Here is a 7,088-nt window from a genome sequence, read left to right as displayed (position 1 = left end):
CTGTAGAAGGCACAGGTTTAATATCTGGGTTGGGAAGATCCCCTGGAGGAGGGCATGGCAACCCACTCCAGTATTCTTGCCTGGAGAATCCCATGGACAGAGGAGCCTGGCGGGCTACAGTCCACAGGGTTGCAAAAAGTCGGACATGATTGAAGCAACTTAACATGCATGCATGACAGCTATAACTAACATTGCTATATGTTATGTATGAAAGTTGTTAAGAGAGGAAATCCTAAGAGTCCTCATCACAATGAAAAAATATTTTTTCAATTTCTTTGATTTTATATCTATGTGAGATGATGGATGTTCACTAAACTAACTGCAACAATCATTTCATGATGTATGTACATCAAATCATTATGCTGTACACCTTAAACCTACCCAGTGCTGTATGTCAATTATATCTAAATAAAACTTGGGAGGGGAAATTTGTTTAAAAGTCAACTTCACAGAAACAGAGACTAGAACAGTTGTTTCCAGGGACTGGGCAGAGGAAGAAGTGGGGAGATGCAGATCAAAGGGTAAAAACTTTCAGGTATAACAAGAAGTTCTGAGGATCTAAAGTATACCATGGCAACTTTAGTAAACAATACACTATTGCATACTCGATAGTTGCTCAGAATAGATCTTAAGTGTTCTCACCACAAAAAAAGATTAAAAAAAAAAAAAAAAGCAGGGGGTGTGTTCCAGGCCCACAGCTGAACGAGGCTCCAACCTGCAGGCGAGATTCCAGGCCCGCAGCTGATTGGGTTCTCCATTCAGAACCCATGTGGCCAGAAAACACAGTCAAGCTGTTTCGAGGACCCCAACTCAGCGTCCTGAACTGAGGGAAGCCACTGAGTCGGCATGCCTGGGCATCATCCAGTGCCCTCATGCTGCTGAGTCGCTTCAGTTGTGTCCGACTCTGCACGACCCCATAGATGGCAGCCCACCAGGCTCCCCCATCCCTGGGACTCTCCAGGCAAGAACACTGGAGTGGGTTGCCATTTCCTTCTCCAATGCATGAAAGTGAAAAGTGAAAGTGAAGTTGCTCAGTCATGTCCGACTCTTAGCGACACCATGGACTGCAGCCTACCAGGCTCCTCTGTCCATGGGATTTTCTAGGCAAGACTAGTGGAGTGGGTCACCATTGCCTTCTCCACAGTGCCCTCATATAACTAGGTAAAAGAGAACATCCTCCCTTATATCAACAGTTACCAAAAGGCAGCTATGTTGAGAACAGCATTGACAGGACACGTCACCCTCAGGAAGAAATAAGCCAAATCATGTAAACCTGTGAGCTGGTTCACCTGTTTCAGGTTGCAAGCATTATTCTGGGGATTTCCACATATAAATCTCCTGTTTAAATGGCTCTTTAAAACTGGATTAAGAAGTATCTCCACTTGGATGTTGTGCTGGTCAGGGTACAGTTAGAACATAGAAAATACACCAGCAATTTATATAACATATTTAATATAAAAAACTGATGATAAAAGACAACAAGATGGTGAAGGAGTAGGTAGACGTGGAGTAAATCTCTCTCCACAGATACATCAGGAATACACCTTCAGACACAGAAGTGCATGCAGAACACCAGATGAGAGTAGACAGGAGTACCTGACCAGTGGAAAGGAATGTATAGAACCATGCAAAATTCAAGATCAAGCTCTGAGCCTTTAGAGTGAGAGCACTGACAACAAGACCTTAGATTACCAGAGAACCCCAGGGAGTATCAAACAGTGAGAACTCACACAAAGGAAACCACCTGAATACAACTCCCAGCATCACCCAACCACCAGTAGCAACCTGTGAAGGACACCTCATCTAAACAACAAACAAAACAAAAATACAGACCCAATCCATCAGCAGACAGGATTAACACCTCATTCAGCCTTGCCCATCAGAGGAAAAACAAATGAACAAACAAAACACTCAGCACAAATCTCACCCTACACACCCTATATGAAGCTTACATAAACCACTGGACCACCCTTAGGAGAGCAGAAACCAAAACGAAAAATAAATTAAACCTTGAAGCTTGGAAAAAGGAGACCTCAAACACAATTAGTTTTAAAAAAATAATGAAAAGGCAGAGAAATGCTACACAAATGAAGGAAAAAACTAGAAACACAGAAATCAAACTAAATGAAGAGGAAATAGGCAAACTACCTGAAAGAGAATTCATAAAAATGATAGTAAAGATGATCAAAACCTTGAAAACAGAATGGAGAAAATGCAAGAATCAATTAACAAAGACATAGAAAAATTAAAGAATAAAGACAGACAACACAATTACTGAAATTAAAAATACTCTAGAAGTCTAGAACAAATAGCAGAATATCTGAAGCATAAGAACGAAATAGGGAGGTGGGAGATAAAATGGTGGAAATAACTTCTGAAGAGCAGAATAAAGTAAAAACAATGAAAGGAAATAAGGACAGTCTCAGAGACATCTGAGACAATATCAAACACAACCAACCACCAGAAGAAGAAGAGAAAAAGAAAGAGTATGAGAAAAAATTTTAAGAGATGATAGTTGAAAATTTCCCCAACATGGAAAAGGAAATAATCAAGTCCAACAGGCACAAAGAGTCCCATACAGGATAAACCCAAGGAGAAACATGACAAGACAAATATTAATCAAACTAACAAAGATTAAACACAAAGAAAGAATATTACAAGCAGGAGGAAGAAGCAAAAAGTAATATACAAGGGAAAACCCATATGCTTAACAGCTGATCTCTCAGCAGAAGCTCTGCAGGCCAGAAGGGAATGGCAGAATACATTTAAAGTCATGAAAGGAAAAAAATCTACAACCAAGATTACTGTGCCTGGCAAGGATCTCATTCAAAATTGACGGAGAAATAAAAAAAAACTTTTCAGAACAGCAAAAGTTAAGAGAATTCAGTACCACCAAACCAGCTTTACAACAAATGTTAAAGGGACGTATATAGTCAAGAAATACAAGAGAATAAAAAAGAACTACAAATTAAACCCCAAACAATAAAAAAAATGGCAAAAGGAAGCTATATATCAATAATTACTATAAATATAAATGGACTAAATGTTCCAACCAAAAGACACAGACTGGCTGAAAGGATACAAAAACAAGACCCATATATGCTGTCTACAAGAAATCCACTTCAGACCTAAAGACACATATAGACTGAAAGTGAGAGCATGGAAAAACATATTGCATGCAAATGGGAAGCAAGAGAAAGCTGTAGTGGCAATCCTCATATCAGACAAAATAGACCTTAAAACAAAAAGATTACAAGAAATAAGGAAGGATACTACATGATGATCAAAGATTCAATCCCAGAGGAAGACATAACAATTGTAAATATCTATGCACCCAATATAGGAGCACCTCAATACATAAGACAAACACTAACAGACATAAAAGGAGAAATAGACAGTAACACAATAATAGTGGGAGACTTTAACACCCCACTCACACCAATGGACAGATTATCAAAATAGAAAATTAATAAGGAAACACAAGTCTTAAATGATTCATTAGATAAGATGGATCTCATTGATATCTTCAGGACATTCCATCAACATGCAGCAGAATACACCTTTTCTCAAGTGCACATGGAACATTCTCCAGGATAGACCACATCTTGGGTCACAAATCAAACCTCAGTAAATTTAAGAAAGTTGAAATCCTATCAAGCATCTTCTCCAACCACCACACTGTGAGACTAGATATCAATTACAAGAAAGAAACTGTAAGAAACACACACACATGGATATTAAACAAAATATTTCTAAATAACCTACAGGTCACTAAAGAAATCAAAAGGGAAATAAAAAAATTTCTAGAAACAAATGACAATGAAAACATGGCAACTCAAAACCTATGGGATGCAGCAAAAGCACTTCTAAGAGGGAAGTTTATAGCAATAAAATCCTACCTCAAGAAACAAGAAAAATTTCGAATAGACAACCTAACTTTACAACTAAAACAACTGGAAAAAGAAGAACAAAAAAAAGCCCCAAAATTAATAGAAGGAAAGAAATCATAAAGATCCGAGCAGAAATAAATGAAAAAGAAATGAAAGAAACAATAGTAAAGACTAATAAAACTAAAAGCTGGTTCTTTGAGAAAATAAACAGAATTGACAAACCTTTGGGCAGACTCATCAAGAAAAAAAGAGAGAAGAATCAAATCAACAAAATTAGAAAGGAGAGGTTACAACAGACAATGCAGAAATATGAAGGAGTATAAGAGACTATTATGAACAATTACATGGCAATAAAATGGATAGCCTAGAGGAAATGGACAGCTTCTTAGAAAAGTGCAATCTTCCAAGACTGAACCAGGAAGAAATAGAAGCTATGAGCAACCCATTTACAAGCACTGAAACTGAAGCTGTGATAAAAAATCTCACAAAAAAACAAAAGCCCAGGACCACATGGCTTCACAGGAGAATTCTATCAAACATTTAGAGAAGAGCTAATGCTTATCCTTCTAAAACTCTTTCAAAAATTGCAGAGGAAGGCACACTTCCAAACTCATTCTACAAGGACACTATCACCCTGATACTGAAATCAGACAAGATAACATGCAAAAAAGAAAACTACAGGCCAATATCACTGATGAACATAGATGCAAACATCCTCAAAAAAATTCTAGCTAACAGAATTCAGCAACACTCATTAAAAAGCTCATACATCATGATCAAGTTGGGTTGATCCAGGGATGCAAGGATTCTTCAATATGCACAAATCAATGTGATATAACATATTAACAAATTCAAAGATAAAAACCGTATGATAAGCTCAATAGATGCATAAAAAGCCTTTGACAAAATTCAGAACCCATTTATGATTAAAACTCTTCAAACAATGGGCATCAAAGGAACCTACCTCAACACAGCAAAGGCCATATGTGATAAGACTATGGCAAACATTCTCAAAGGTGAAAAACTGAAAGTACTCCCCCTAAGATTAGGAACAAGACAAGGGTGTCCACTTGCCCCACTATTATTCAATATAGTTATGGAAGTCCTAGATATAGCAATCAGAGAAGAAAAAGAAATAAAAGGAATCCAAATTGGAAAAGAAGAAGTAAAGCTCTCCCTGTTTGCAGATGACATGATACTGTACATAGAAAACGCTAAAGATAGTATCAGAAAACTACTAGAGCTAATAAGCAAATTTAGCAAAGTTGCAGGATACAAAATCAATACACAGAAATCACTTGCATTTCTATACATAACAATGAAAAATCAGAAAGAAAAATGAAGGAAATGATCCTATTCACCATTGCAGCAAAAAGAATAAAATATCTAGGAGTAAACTTACCTAAGGAGACAAAAGAACCATACACAGAAAATTATAAAACACTATCAAAAGAAATCAAAGATGACAAAGAGATGGAGAGATATTCCACGTTTGTGGTAAGGAAGAATCAATACTGTGAAAATGACTATACTACCAAACTCAATCTACAGATTAAATGCAATCCCTATCAAATTACCATTGACATTTTTCATAGAAAGAATAAAGAATTTCATAATTCATATGGAAACACAAAAGACCCCCAACAGCCAAAATAGCCTTGAGAAAGAAGAATGGAGCTGAAGGAATCAACCTTCCAGACTTCAGATTATACTACAAAGCTACAGACATCAAGACAGTATGGTAGTAGCACAAAAACAGAAATATAGACCAATGGGACAAGATAGAAAGCCCAGAAATAAACCTATGCACCTATGGGTACCTTATTTTTGACAAAGGAGGCAAAGATATACAATGGGGCAGAGACAGCCTCTTCAATAAATGATGCTGGGAAAACTGGACAGCTACATGTAAAAGAATGAAATGAGAACACTACCTAACACCATACACAAAGATAAACTCAAAATGTATTAAAGACCTAAATGTAAGACCAGAAACTATAAAACTCTTAGAAGAAAACATAGGCAGAACACTCGATGACATAAATCAAAGCAAGACCCTCTATGATCCACTTCCTAGAGTAATGGAAATAAAAACAAAAATAAACAAGCAGGACCCAATTAAACTTAAAGGCTTTTACACAGCAAAGGAAACTATAAGCAAGGTGAAAAGAAAACCCTCAGAATGGGAGAAAATAATAGCAAATGAAATATCTGATAAAGGATTAATTTCCAAAATATACAAGCAACTCATACAATTTCATACCAGAAAAACAAACAATCCAATCAAAAAGTGGGAGAAAGACCTAAACAAACATTCTCCAAAGAAGACATACAGATGGCTAACAAACACATGAAAAGATGCTCAACACCGCTCGTTATTAGAGAAATGCAAATCAAAACTACAATGAGATATCACCTCAGACCAAAAGAATGGCCATCATCAAAAAGTCTACAAATAATAAATGCTGGAGAGGGTGTGGAGAAAAGGGAACGTTCTTGCACTGTTGGTGGGAATGTAAATCCATACAGCGACTATGGAAGACTGTATGGAGATTCCTTAAAAAACTAGGAATAAAACCAGCATCAGATCAGATCACTCACTTAGTCGTGTCCGACTCTTTGTGACCCCATGAATCACAGCACGCCAGGCCTCCCTGTTCATCACCAACTCCCGGAGTTGATTCAGACTCACATTCATCAAGTCAGTGATGCCATTCAGCCATCTCATCCTCTGTCGTCCCCTTCTCCTCTTGCCCCCAATCCCTCCCAGCATCAGGGTCTTTTCCAATGAGTCAACTCTTCGCATGAGGTGGCCAAAGTACTGGAGTTTCAGCTTTAGCATCATTCCTTCCAAAGAAATCCCAGGACTGATCCCCTTCAGAATGGACTGGTTGGATCTCCTTGCAGTCCAAGGGACTCTCAAGAGTCTTCTCCAACACCACAGTTCGAAAGCATCAATTCTTCAGTGCTCAGCCTTCTTCACAGTCCAACTCTCACATCCATACATGACCACAGGAAAAATCAGACTAGATGAACCTTTGTTGGCAAAGTAATGTCTCGGCTTTTGAATATGCTATCTAGGTTGGTCATAACTTTCCTTCCAAGGAGTAAGAGTCTTTTAATTTCATGGCTGCAGTCACCATCTGCAGTGATTTTGGAGCCCAGAAAAATAAAGTCTGACTCTGTTTCCACTGTTTC

Source organism: Bos taurus, chromosome X (assembly GCF_002263795.3).
Source record: "Bos taurus isolate L1 Dominette 01449 registration number 42190680 breed Hereford chromosome X, ARS-UCD2.0, whole genome shotgun sequence".
Classification (NCBI taxonomy): Eukaryota; Metazoa; Chordata; class Mammalia; order Artiodactyla; family Bovidae; genus Bos; species Bos taurus.
This window is presented reverse-complemented; position numbering follows the sequence as displayed.